Source organism: Hyla sarda, chromosome 10 (genome assembly GCF_029499605.1).
Source record: "Hyla sarda isolate aHylSar1 chromosome 10, aHylSar1.hap1, whole genome shotgun sequence".
NCBI classification, from domain to species: Eukaryota; Metazoa; Chordata; class Amphibia; order Anura; family Hylidae; genus Hyla; species Hyla sarda.
Window position 1 is genome coordinate 27,588,372 of NC_079198.1, and position 14,811 is coordinate 27,603,182.

The following is a 14,811-nucleotide window of genomic DNA, read 5'->3' on the forward strand; positions in this document are numbered from 1 at the left end:
TTGTCCACAACCACTGTTAACTGAAAACTTGCAGGAACTTTTACTGAAGAATTTCTGTACATGCAGCAATGGTAACAGTCCAGATAACAGAGTCTCTACAGATAAAGCTGAGCAGCGATTGACAGTTGGTTGGGATCAGATAAGCTCAATTTAGCTTCTTAGGGATTTTGTAGCATAGATCCGCTGGATTTAGGGGTGCGTTTAGTCCAGTGATCTTGCAGAGAGTAACGGGGAATTGCTTAGTATAACCGCTTTGATATAGGCCGAGGCCGCAAGGCTTTGGCCTAGTAAACGTGCTTGAAAGTTGCGGAGGTCCTACCTCATCCAGAGTCAGCAACCCAAAAGAGCGAGTAATGGCCGCCACTCCCTTATATGGGCAGGGGCTGGCTGTTTTGGATTGGTCCATAACAACTGTCACTCACCGTTACATTGCATTGTGGGTGAACACGTGACACTAGAACCACCAAAGGTCCTGTAGCAAACCATAGAGTTCTTAAAGTCAGTGAAAGAAATGCTAGTAAAATAATTAAATGGTCATATAATATAAACAACTAAACCACAATGTTCACACCGTAGAAAAATGTACGGATATTCCTCACTGTTACGCCGAGCGCTCCGGGTCCCCGTTCCTCCCCGGAGCGCTCGCCTCATCCTCGCTACTACAGCGCCCCGGTCAGATCCACTGACCGGGTGCGCTGCGGTACCGCCTCCAGCCGGGATGCGATTCGCGATGCGGGTGGCGCCCGCTCGCGATGCGCACCCCGGCTTCCGTACCTGACTCGCTCTCCGTCGGTCCTGTCCCGGCGCGCGCGGCCCCGCTCCCTAGGGCGCGCGCGCGCCGGGTCTCTGCGATTTAAAGGGCCACTGCGCCGCTGATTGGCGCAGTTGGTCTAATTAGTGTGTTCACCTGTGCACTCCCTATGTATACCTCACTTCCCCTGCACTCCCTGCCGGATCTTGTTGCCCTTGTGCCTAGTGAAAGCGTTCCCTTGTGTGTTCCTAGCCTGTGTTCCAGACCTCCTGCCGTTGCCCCTGACTACGATCCTTGCTGCTTGCCCCGACCTTCTGCTACGTCCGACCTTGCTTCTGTCTACTCCCTTGTACCGCGCCTATCTTCAGCAGTCAGAGAGGTTGAGCCGTTGCTAGTGGATACGACATGGTCACTACCGCCGCAGCAAGACCATCCCGCTTTGCGGCGGGCTCTGGTGAATACCAGTAGTGACTTAGAACCGATCCACTAGCACGGTCCACGCCAATCCCTCTCTGGCACAGAGGATCCACCTCCTGCCAGCCGGCATCGTGACACTCACATTTGAAAGTTCCAGCTGGCACTAGGACCGCTCAGAAACGTGACGTAGACGGCAATTCATTTCCGAGCGAAATCCGCAAAAACAATAGACATGCCTTGAAAATTCAGCCATGTGAACAATGCAGCAGAATCCCATTGAAATCAATGGGACTCTGCTGCAGCGGAAAGTGCTGTGCGGAATATTCCATGTGAACATAGCTTATCAGGTAAGGCTTAATTAAAAGGTTTTGTTTTTTGTGACCCAAATTTACCATAAAAACTGAATGTAACAGGACACAAAAATGATGCAGGTTTCTTTTATGTCCGGATTTAGAAGGAAGTCAATGGCAACAGGATGCAGTAAGATATGCGTCTTGTTTTAAAGAGTACCTATCATCGACTAAGCTGTCCCTAATCCCTCCCCCAAATCTGTCCCTGACTCTCCCTGACTCTATCCCTGTCTATATTTTTACCCAAAACCCCATATAAATACCTTTTTTAGATCCCCTGAGGCTGCTCAGGCTCCTGCCGTGAGCGAGGGAGGAAGGGGGCGTGGCCCGGCAGGCTTGACGTCATCTGAAGCCTTTCAATCCGCACTTCCGCCCTTCTCACTCTTCAACATCAGAGTGTAATAGATATCCCCGGCAAGGTGAGTGAGCTTGCGGGACTTGTACGCTCTGTGTCCCGAAGCAGTCATTCATTGTCCCGTAGTAGCGCGGCAGCACGTCGGGACTGATGTGCTCTGTGTCCCATCGTGCTGCCTTGCTACTACGGGACAATGAATGACTGCTTCGGGACACAGAGCGTACAAGTCCCGATCCTCTTCTGTGCTGCCCTGCGCTACACTGACATTTGGCCAGATGAAACGGCTGGCCATGTCAGGAGCACCCGTGCTGCAGGCACAGCGCTCGCTCCTGCCTGTCTGATTGACAGGCGGGGAGCTGCGCTGTGCTCTTCAGTGTCCGGCTTCACTGAGATTTCGGACTCGTGCTGCCAGGCCGGCATGAGTCCGAACTCTATGCGCCGGGACATGTAGGGAGACCCCTAGTGGTCGTTTTTTAAAAGTAAAAAAATATATATAAAGATACATTTTTGTTAATCACATGTAATTAGAAAGTTGTTTCTAATACATTAACAACATATAAAAAGTTTTTTTGGCGACAGGTACGCTTTAAAGGTAATTAAAAAAATATATATATTTTTTTTTTGAAACTGTATCTTTCAACAGGCAACACTTCTAAAATGCAAATACGGTCATCATGTGGCTAAATTAGTGTTTCCCAACCAGGGTGCCTCCAGCTGTTGCAAACCTACAACTCCCAGCATGTCCGGACAGCCAACGGCTGTCCGGACATGCTGGGAGTTGTAGTTTTGCAACAGCTGGAGGCACCCTGGTTGGGGGAACACTGGACAAAATACTATTTTCGTTACATAAAGGAACCAGGGGCCAGACATGATAGTCGTCCATCAGCAGCAGTCACTCTGCCGAGCTCTGAGTATTATGGATCTGTTAATGGTTCATACGTCATGAATTAGACTGTATGAAAAGATGCATTGTGGTTACTGAACCTGCGTCTGGTGATGAATAAGACAGTTCATCTCGTATTCCCGTGCATCTGTGCATCCGCCAGCACGTACTGTGCACGATGCCATATGGCTGTCAAGTTGGTGGTAACTAATCTGCTGTAACAAAGAGGAGCTTTTATATGCTCCATGCTAACAATTGTGTTTCTATGTTCTTCCTCCTAAAATTATATATGTGGTGGCCCAGTACAGGAGTTGTACTCCTGTACCTTTCTGTCCTGTGTGGTGGACTCTATCTCAGTGTCCCCTGAGTCCATCCTTATTGTATGTATCGCAAATGGTTAATAAGTGCCTTATGCTATTATATATGAGAATTAGAGATGAGCGAACTTACAGTAAATTCGATTCGTCACGAACTTCTCGGCTCGGCAGTTGATGACTTATCCTGCGTAAATTATTTCAGCCTTCAGGTGCTCCGGTGGGCTGGAAAAGGTGAATACATTCCTAGGAAAGAGTCTCCTAGGACTGTATCCACCTTTTCCAGCCCACCGGAGCACCTGAAAGCTGAACTAATTTATGCAGGAAAAGTCATCAACTGCCGAGCCGAGAAGTTTGTGACGAATCGAATTTACTGTAAGTTCGCTCATCTCTAATGAGAATGTCTCTATAATGTTCATATGCCTTTAAATGTTGTTACCAAGTCATGTAACCAGGGAAGGTGTCAGTGGCCAGGTGACTTGTGTGGTGACCTATAGTAGCCCTCCAAAGTGCTCCCATATAAACCAAGGGACGAGCTGGCTTAGTCAGATGAGCCTGAGGAGCAGAACAGTCAAGACCCGAGAGTGTCTGGTGTCCTAAGGGAGACCCAAGGCCTAGTCACGCAGCCACGCTTCCATCAGAAAGTGCCCAACAGGTGAACCCTTACCAAAGCCTAGTAAGCTACACAAGGGGTGAAGTCTAGTCCGTCCTAGTCAAGTCAGTCAAGTCTGTCTAAAGTCAGCGTGGGTCTGCAGCATTCTGTCCAAGTCGACTAGAAGTCCGAGCGAGCCCGCAAGTTTCTGGTCACCTCCTTGGGCCCAACTGAGCTGTAAAGACTATTCCATCTGTCTGCCTCAGTAAAGCTGCCGTTGTTCTGTAACTTGGCATCGGAGTCATTATTTGCCCTGCGCCTAACCCAGGATTCAGCGGCCATACCTCGGGTGGTGCAGAGGTTAACCACGCCCTGGCATCACGAATGGTGTTGCTCACGAATATTCGCAATTCAAATTTTAATCATGAGTATCGCATATTCGCGAATTCGCAAATATTGCGAATATAGCACTACATATTCGAAATTTCGAATATTTGCTTTTTCCCCGCATATGCGCATGTGCGAATATTCACATATATCTTCATTTCACTTGTGGGCCAATTAGAATGATGCAAATACACTTGTCAGAGGTTATCAACAACATCCCTAGCAACCAATAGTAAAGTTCCCCACCCTTTCACTGTTTTCTTTCTCAAATACGTGAATATTCACATATGCGAATATATTCGAGCATATAGGACGAATATTCATCTATATATTCGCGAAATATCGCAAATTTGAATATGAGCAATGACGCTCATCACTAGTCACGAATACAAGGGGTTAATGCCATCTGTCCCTAGGGTAATAACATCTGCCCTCATCACACCCTCACCACATATATTAAATAAAAATTCATGTCATCCAGCATTAGTGGGATCTGATAGGTGCAGGATTATGAAATATTCTGGATTATCAGAAAGTAATGGAAAAGTATACAAATAACATGCAATACTGTTATATGCCGGAGATTTATCAAAACCTGTGCAAAGGAAAAGTTGCCTAGTTGCCCATAGCAACTAGAGATGAGCGAATTTACAGTAAATTCGATTCGCCACGAACTTCTCGGCTCGGCGGTTGATGACTTTTCCTGCATAAATTAGTTCAGCCTTCAGGTGCTCCAGTGGGCTGGAAAAGGTGGATACAGTCCTAGGAAAGAGTCTCCAGCCCACCGGAGCACCTGAAAGCTGAACTAATTTATGCAGGATAAGTCATCAACTGCCGAGCTGAGAAGTTCGTGACAAATCGAATTTACTGTAAATTCGCTCATCTCTAATAGCAACCAATGAGATCGCTTCTTTCATTTTTAACACGGCCTCTGCAAAATGAAAGAAGCAATCGTTGGCTGTCCGGGCATGCTGAAAGTTGTAGTTTTGCAACAGCTGGAGGCGCACTGGTTGGGAAGCACTGATGTTTACAACGTAGAGTACAAAGTCATATATATATATATATATATATATATATATATATATATATATAATATGTTACCTGCTCACCTACAACCATAAACTTTATATACCCAGATTGGCTGTTGATGTGGGATCCAGCCTATGCCAGCTGTTGGCAGTCTGCTCAGGCTTTACATTGTTTGCTTCAAGGCAGGAGCCGCTCTCCTCTTTCAGAGCTGGTTATTACTGGAAAGCTGTACAAACAAGAAGAATGCGGCAGGAGACAGGGTGGGGAGGGGTGAGGGTGCAGCTGCAAGCAAAACCTATTACCTGCACCAAGGCATGGAAACAGCTGCTTTACAACACCTGCCTGACATTAGTCCTCAGACACAGGCTGTAGATTAATGGAATTTCAACTATTTTAATCCAACAATATATAGAACAGGGACTGAATTGTATAGAATTTAGGAACAATATCCAGGATGTCCGCACAGGGCAGGAAACATACAAATATTTTATGCACCAGTCCTCACATTAATCTGTACATCCACTCTAAGGGCTCGTTCACACTGCCGACGTGCTTCTCTAAAGGAAGTTTCTTCGGTCAGTCTGTCAGAAGGACAGGAGTTGAGCGGAGAAAAATATACTGCATGTCCTATTTTTTTCTCCGCTTAATTCCTGTAAAATACCAGACACCCGATGGACTCCATTCAAGTCAATGGGATCCATCGAGACCCAGCGGTGTCCATTGCACAAAGGGTCCATTCGGCTCCTTTGTTTGGTGCCGAACAGACCCCTAATGGGACAGAGCTTGGAAATTATGTAAACTTAGCCTAAATGAGTGGGGGTGTTATGGGGACATAGGAGAAGATCTATGAAAACCTGTCCAGTGGAAAAATTGCTGAGTTACCCATAGCAACCAATCAGAGAACTCCGACCCCTGGGAAATGAAAGAAGCGATCTGATTGGTTGCTATGGGCAACTGGAAAACTTTTCCTCTGCACAGGTTTTGATAAATCTTCCCCATAGCATGTACTGTACAGGACCCTGAAGAAGCTCCTGTCCTCTACATAGACAGTGATTACAGCTCCCAGCAGATCTTTCTTACTTTTATATGTACGATCTTGCTTTATTTGTATTATATGCCTACTTGTTTTTCTTTAATTCTCACTTTTTCCTATTTTTGGAGGACATTTTGGGCGCTTCAGAACCAATTACCAGGTTTCCATAGAGCTATGGTTTCAACATACAATGGATTCAACATACAACATACATTCACTACAGACCTGAAAGGCCACAGATTATCGTATCGGCCCTAAAAAAAATCGATATTGGTCGATCCCAAATAGAAGATAAGTAGCGATCTCCGTAACGGGACCCGGCTCTCAGTGAGGAGCATGTGCAGTAGGTGGCATGCGTTGCATTGATTTTTATGGGAGCGCAGAAGAGACCTGAGTACAGCAATAGGGCATCATCGGCCTCACATAGAAATGAATAGAGGGCGCTCCTCACTGAAAGAGTCAGAGTCCAGTTCCAGAGATCGTGGGGTGTCCCAGCAGCCGGACCCCCAGCGATCTACTACTTATCCACTATCCTGTAGATATGGGATGACTGATGAGCTCATTTTGGCTGGAATTCTCCTTTAACCCCTTAAGGACGCAGGACGTAAATGTACGTCCTGGTGAGGTGGTACTTAACGCACCAGGACGTACATTTACGCCCTGTGCATAACCGCGGGCATCGGAGCGATGCCCGTGTCACGCGCGGCTGATCCCGGCTGCTGATCGCAGCCAGGGACCCGCTGGCAATGGCCGACGCCCGCGATCTCGCGGGCGTCCGCCATTAACCCCTCAGGTTCCCGGGATGAATACAGATCCCGGCATCTGCGGCAGTGCGCGATTTGAATGAATGATCGGATCGCCCGCAGCGCTGCTGCGGGGATCCGATCATTCATAACGCCGCACGGCGGTCCCCTCTCCTTCCTCAGTCTGGCTCCCGGCGTCTCCTGCTCTGGTCTGTGGTCGAGCAGACCAGAGCAGAAGATCGCCGATAACACTCATCTGTTCTATGTCCTATACATAGAACAGATCAGTATTAGCAATCATGGTATTGCTATGAATAGTCCCCTATGGGGACTATTCAAGTGTAAAAAAAAAAATGTAAAAGTAAAAAAAAAGTGAAAAATCCCCTCCCCCAATAAAAAAGCAAAACGTCTGTTTTTTCCTATTTTACCCCCAAAAAGCGTAAAAAACATTTTTTATAGACATATTTGGTATCGCCGCGTGCGTAAATGTCCGAACTATTAAAATAAAATGTTAATGATCCCGTACGGTGAACGGCGTGAACGGAAAAAAAAAAAAGTCCAAAATTCCTACTTTTTTAATACATTTTATTAAAAAAAATTATAAAAAATGTATTAAAAGTTTTTTATATGCAAATGTGATCATGCATTTTTATATGCAAAAAATGAGCCCCCATACCGCCGCTTATACGGAAAAATAAAAAAGTTAGAGGTCATCAAAATAAAGGGATTATAAACGTACTAATTTGGTTAAAAAGTTTGTGATTTTTTTTAAGCGCAACAATAATATAAAAGTATATAATAATGGGTATCATTTTAATCGTATTGACCCTCAGAATAAAGAACACACGTCATTTTTACCGTAAATTGTACGGCGTGAAAACGAAACCTTCCAAAATTAGCAAAATTGCGTTTTTCGTTTTAATTTTCCCACAAAAATAAAGTTTTTTGGTTGCGCCATACATTTTATGATATAATGAGTGATGCCATTACAAAGGACAACTGGTCGCGCAAAAAACAAGCCCTCATACTAGTCTGTGGATGAAAATATAAAAGAGTTATGATTTTTAGAAGGCGAGGAGGAAAAAATGAAAACGTAAAAATTTAATTGTCTGAGTCCTTAAGGCCAAAATGGGCTGAGTCCTTAAGGGGTTAAATAAAACTTTTAAAATGTAATGTAGACATGGGAGTGAAATGCACAAGCGAATGCTTCACTGGGGTATATGTAGAGCAGTGGTCTCTAAATTGTGGCCCTTTAGACGCATCCTTGGAGTTGTAGTTTTTCAACAACTGGAGGGCCACAGTTTAGAGACCACTGCTCTACATATACCCAGGTGAAGCACACACTAGCCTGCTCCACTCCCTGGCCCAGTGCAGGGGCTCCTTTAAAGTCTATGGAGCCCATCACCTCCAACTTGATAGATTGAGCATTGAGCTTGGGAGTGAAGTGTGCTATCATGCCTGTGTGCTTTACCAGCCTATATCTATAGATATGTTCAGGTCTCAGCACTGAGACCATGACAGATCAAGACTTTTGACACCTCTGCATGTTTTTTTTTAATGATCGTAATACCTTAAGGGCTCATTCCCTAGGTAACAGAAGCCATGGCAACTGTTAAAGGGGGACTCCGGTGGAAAACAATTGTTTTAAAATCAACTAGTGACAGAAAGTTTAACCCCTTAAGGACCAAGGACGTACCGGTACGTCCTTGGTCCTGCTCTTCCGATATAACGCGGGGTTACACAGTAACCCCGCGTCATATCATGGCGGGCCCGGCGTCATAGTGAAGCCGGGACCCGCCTCTAATAGCGCGCAGCGCCGATCGCGGCGCCGCGCGATATTAACCCTTTAGCCGCGCGTTCAAAGCTGAGCCGCGCGGCTAAAAGTGAAAGTGAAAGTTCCCGGCTAGCTCAGTCGGGCTGTTCGGGATAGCCGCGGCTAATCGCAGCATCCCGAACAGCTGACAGGACAGCGGGAGGACCCCTTCCTGCCTCCTCGCTGTCCGATCGCCGAATGACTGCTCAGTGCCTGAGATCCAGGCATAAGCAGTCATCCGGCAGAATCGTTGATCACTGGTTTCTTATGAGAAACCAGTGATCAATGATGAAGATCAGTGTGTGCAGTGTTATAGGTCCCTATGGGACCTATAACACTGCAAAAAAAAAGTGAAAAAAAAAAGTGAATAAAGATCATTTAACTCCTCCCCTATTAAAAGTTTGAATCACCCCCCTTTTCCAATAAAAAAAAAAACACAGTGTAAATAAAAATAAAAATAAACATATGTGGTATCACCGCGTGCGGAAATGTCCGAATTATAAAAATATATCATTAATTAAACCGCTCGGTCAATGGCGTGCGCGCAAAAAAATTCCAAAGTCCAAAATAGTGCATTTTTGGTCACTTTTTATATAATTTAAAAATGAATAAAAAGTGATCAATAAGTCCTATCAATGCAAAAATGGTACCGTTAAAAACTTCAGATCACGGCGCAAAAAAAACCGCCCCATACACGGAAAAATAAAAAAGTTATAGGGGTCAGAAGATGACAATTTTAAACGTATTAATTTTCCTGCATGTAGTTATGATTTTTTCCAAAATCAAACCTATATAAGTAGGGTATCATTTTAATCGTATGGACCTACAGAATACATATCAGGTTTCATTTTTACCGAAAAATGTACTACGTAGAAACGGAAGCCCCCAAAAGTTACAAAACAGCGTTTTTTTTTTCAATTTTGTCGCACAATGATTTTTTTTCCTGCTTCACCATAGATTTTTGGGCAAAATGATTGACGTCATTACAAAGTAGAATTGGTGGCGCAAAAAATAAGCCATCATATGGATTTTTAGGTGTAAATTTGAAAGAGTTATGATTTTTTAAAGGCAAGGAGCAAAAAATGAAAATGCAAAAACGGAAAAACCTCCGGTCCTTAAGGGGTAAACAGATTTGTAAATTACTTCTTTTTAAAAATCTTAATGCTTCCAGTACTTATCATCTGCTGTATACTACAAAGAAAGTTGTGTAGTTCTTTTTGTCTGACCACAGTGCTCTCTGATGACACCCCTGTCCCCATCAGAAACTGTCCAGAGCAGGAGAGGTTTGCTATGGGGATTTGCTCCTACTCTGAACAGTTCCTGACATGGACAGAGGTGTCATCAGAGAGCACTGTGGTCAGACTGGAAAGAACTGCACAACTTTCCCCGGAGCATACAGCAGCTGATAAGTACTGGAAGAATTAAGATTTTTTAAAACACATTTGTTTAACTTTCTCGAGCCAGTTGATATGGAAAAAAAAAAGTTTTCCACTGAAGTACCCCTTTAAGGTGTATTCACATGCAGCAGATTAAGTTCTAGAATTGTCTGCAACTGTTCTATGCATCTGTTTAGAAATAGCAGGAAATTATGTGAAACTACGTGAAACTGTGTAGAACTGATTTTCAATTTATGTAACAAAATCTGTGGTGTGTAAATTCACCCTTAAGCGGTGTACTGCTCAGGTGACTGTTGCCGTTAAAATATGTGCCAAAAGAAGACAATAGGGGATTGACTTGTCTGTGACCTAAGGAATGCCTGATATACTGGTGTGGCGTCAGGGTGTGAGGTGCAGGGCAGATGTTATGGCCCAAGAGGCAGATGTTATTAACCCTTCTTGTCGTGACGCCAGGGCGTGGTTTAGCCTTAACCACCCGAAGGTAATACCGCTGATCCTTGGTTAGCCAGGGGCAATGAAGACACCAGCGCCAGATTAAGGATAATGGCAGCTTTACTGAGGCAAGATAGGTGATCTAGTCTTTGCAGTACAGCCAAATATCCCAGGGAGGTGACCAGTGACATAGACAGACCTCACAGGATTGCTGGGACTTGCAATAGTTAGACTGACTTTAGTGCAGGCCACAGTGACTACAGATGAACTTGACAGAGATGGTGACTGACAATAAGATGACTTTGTTGTGTCCTGGTACAGAACGTGGTTCTGTACAGTTTCCTAAAGTCCCCTCAGATAGAGTCCCTCAAGTCCACAGGGCTCTCCGGCAGGATCCCCCTAGGTCATTATTATGATTACTATTGTATTGTACTATTGTGATTACTCATGTACATTTATTATAAGTATTGTACAGTGAATATAAGCTATGTATAAAGGCTATTAGGATGTTTAAACTGTATAGGACCTTTATAAGGTCATGTGATATGTGATCACCTGATACCCAGAGTTCCATAGGCACAGGTAACCACAGGCAACCAGCTACCAATGGGCTTTAGTCCAGCACCTGATATATAAGGGGCTGTAGTCTCCACACTAGCTGTCTTCTCTTCTCTGACTTCCTGGACAGTAAATCAAGCTCTAGTCCTGTACAAGTTCAGTCCAGTCCAGCTAGGCCAAAGCCTACAAGTCTGCAGCCACATCTAATCTGTCTCATCTATGTCTACAAGTCAAGTCTCTACTGTCCCTACCAAAGTCATAGCAGTAGCACAGTGGTTGCATCATCATTATTACCACTATAAGTCCAAGCAAGTCTGAGAGGTTCCCTGTGTCCCGGTCACCTCTGTGGAAGTTGGCTATCTGTAAATGTTATACTACCTTCTTCAGTAAAGTTCCAGTTGCATCAAAACCTGCTTTGGACTCTCAGTCAATATATGCCGTTTCTGGGTTGGTTGTCGGCGGTGCCCTACATCATACCATACCTACATGATACCATCTGGCCCCACCACCTGCACCGCTACATCCCGTGGTCCCGCCATACAACGTGGGTCACCACAACTTGACTTACCGATGACCGACTTGTGGCTGCAGGACTTTAGGGTTGAGGCCTCCAATGCTCAGGACACAGACACTGGAACAACTTGACTGCACTAGACCTTAGCAGGAAAGAGCATGGAAAGAGAGAGATTGCAGCCCCTCCCCTGGTTATATAGGGAGGCTGTGCAAGGAGCCCGTAGGTCACTTGGGGGGTCACCTGGTCACTGGAACCTCCTGGGTAACAATCATGTGATCCAAACATTAAAGCAACAGTACATTATATATACAACCTGGGTTCTCAACCCGGGGTACGTCTACCCCTAGGGGTATGCCACGGGTTGAGCGGAGGTACGTGGAAGCGCTGTCAAATACCGGCCATGCATTGGCATTGGAGGTGCAAAGCCGTGGCAGCTCACTGTACAGTACTGTAAGTGAGCTGCGTGGTTGCCGGGGAGACATGTGACCTCCCCTGATGTTGCACGGACGGGATGCACCGCATGAAGGAACACCACAGGGGACCGCAGGACGCCAGGTAAAACAAAAACAAAAAAGTTAAAAACAACTGTATGGACCAGAGGGGGGCTGTATGGGATGGAGGGGGGATGTATGGGACGGTAGCACAAGGCATTAAGATGGAGGGGGAGAGGGATAATGGCAGAGGGGAGATGGGGAGTAATAAAGCACAAGGCATTATTTAATTTCCATTATCCCTATCCCCTTCCATCTTAATCTCTTGCGCCATTCCCCCTTCCTCTGATAACCCATTTGGAATTTCGGAAAATAATGGCACAAGGGATTAATATGGAGTTGGGGAAATGGCAAAAGGGGATAAGAGGGAGGGGGGAATACTGACACAGGGGATTAATATGGAGGGGGGGGGTTTGATTATCCCCCCTTCCATCTTAATCCCCTTGTGCTATTATTCCCCCTCCATCTTATTCCCCTTTTGCCATCCCCCCCCCCCCTCCATCTTAATCCCCTTGTGCCATTATTATCCGATATGGCAAAAGGGGATCAGAGGAAGGGGGAATGGCGCAAGGGGATTAATATGTAGGGGGGAATAATGGCAAAAGGGGATCAGAGGGAGGGGGGGAATAATGGCACAAGGGGATTAAGATGGAGGGGGAATAATCAACCCCCCCCCCCCTCCATATTAATCCCCTTGTGTCATTATTCCTGTCATTAATCCCCTTGTGTCATTAAGATGGAGGGGGGGAGGGTTTGATTATTTCCCCCTGTGCTAGTATTCCCCCTCCATCTTAATCTTCTTGTGTATTATTAAGATGGAGGGGGAATAATGGCAAAAGAGGATTAAGATGGAGGGGGGATGCATTAGTATAAAGGTAAGAACATGCCTTTTGTCCGTGGGTTCCCATCGCGCGCAAGTTCTGCGCGAGGGGGTACCCGCGGACATATTTTCAGCCTTTGGGGGTACAGTCAAGGTTGAGAACCACTGATATACAAAACCTGTGTACAATATGGTGAACTGTAAGGGGGACCCTGGGGACATGCAGGGACTCTGCCTGAAAGGGCAGGAGGACAGTACGGGGCCATATCATTCCATACTGGAACACCACAAACTCCCCCACTTTAATTAAGTCACCCTCGACGCCCACTCCTGGAGGGTGGAGGAATGAAATGACCACAGAGGCCTCATGCAGTCCTGGGGCATTCCAATTAACGACCATTTCCAGGCTGATCTGAAGATAAAGATTCCTTGTATAAATTGCCCATACATGCTCTGAAGACTTACGTAGAAACTTATTAACTGTATGACTATGACATTATACACATGACTATGACATTAAATATAACTTTAGACACAATTCTGATTAATTTCGTTACCGGAGGCTTTTTGCCCAATGCCTTTGCTACTGGGGTCCCCTGGTATAACACACTTCTCCCCAGAACACTAGATCTATAGATTAGACTAGACATTTTTAGACAACATTGGAGAGTTGTTACCTTTGACTTTTTAGATACATGCATAGCAGGTTGACAGGAATACCTTTTGGCCAGTAAAGTATCCTGGGCACGTAGACACAAGAGAATATTATATCTTAATCTAGATTTAGGGATTAGATTTTTGACCCTTTATGAAAGACATTTGTGTGGACTGCTATATGGTCAATGCTACAGCCCTAGTGGAGGGACAGATATGTGTACTGAGTAACTCTATGTGTAGTACTAGACTTTACTTGATACTTTAATCTTGGTATGATACCTTAACTGTACATGGTACTGATGGTGAGGTGGAAATGTCGTCTCTCCCAAATAGATCAGGATACCTCCTATAAAAATTGCAAGATACCAAGAAAACACTGTACGCCTTGACTTTTATGTACAACAAGTTATAGACATTTAATTACATGACAACTATAATACACTTAACATTAGTACCAGTTAGTGCCAGGTGGCAAATAAAACATATTACTTTCAACAAATTAATATATGTGTCCATTGTACTGCTCGACAGTCCAGATACATTATAGAGTTCACTTGAGAGAATCTCGGCTAAAAGCCGGACACAACACTTATGAAATTGGTTACCACTTTGGTAACCGTCTTGACAAGTTCGTCAGGCTCTGTACTAAATGTTGCTTGTAACCTTTAAGAATAAGAATGTTCTCGCACACAAAAGTTAGTTATTCTGGTCGACCATTTTGATAAAGTTAATGAACATACACAAGATGCTCCTCAAATTGGAATTTTTCCATCCCAGCCTTGCCGGTCAATTTGCTTTCTAGGTTGGGACATAAACCTAGGACCATGAGACTTGTCCCCCTCCATGTGGTTAACATGAGTGTTCCAAGAGACGTGGGATAAACGGGACTCTGTGATGGTCGGGCCTGTAGGACGAACTGTCGGTGCCTGTTGGGCCGGCCAAACCTCCGCAACAGCTGGAGTAGGCCGAGGCACTTGCGTTGGTGCCTATTTATTAGGCCAAACCTCCTCAACCATAGGAGTCGGCCTGGGCTCATCCTCAGATGACTTGGGCATATACTTTGGAGCCGTACCAGGCGCCTCGGGCAGATAGACTTCCTCCTCCCGGACAGGGTCTATGACTTGTGGTGATAGTAATCCAAAGGGATCTGAGTCCCAGTCGTCCGATGGGAAGTAGGCCAATGGGATTTTGTAGGATTCCTCGGACAGGTCACCGCAGCTGCCCACTGCTCTGCATGGGCGTGTACTCCACAATCTCCCCACTCTCAAGAGAATG

General features: G+C 45.3%; 1 protein-coding gene and 1 long non-coding RNA gene across 7 annotated transcripts in view; one reads left to right on the top strand and one right to left on the bottom strand.

Moving 5' to 3' along the window:
• LOC130293348 (MOB kinase activator 2-like) overlaps positions 1-14,811 on the top strand; it is a 173,523-nt gene that overhangs the window by 79,555 nt on the left and 79,157 nt on the right. The window contains exon 1 of one of the 6 annotated variants that reach the window (XM_056541929.1): positions 11,978-12,123. The exons of 4 other annotated variants lie outside the window; for them this stretch is intronic. The gene's annotated coding sequence lies outside the window, so the exon portion shown is untranslated. Of the gene's footprint in view, positions 1-11,977; positions 12,124-14,811 lie in introns of those variants that run through there. One more of the 6 variants, XM_056541923.1, reaches the window with a different exon arrangement.
• LOC130293349 (uncharacterized) overlaps positions 1-14,811 on the bottom strand; it is a 133,490-nt gene that overhangs the window by 17,296 nt on the left and 101,383 nt on the right. The gene's annotated exons all lie outside the window — the stretch shown is intronic.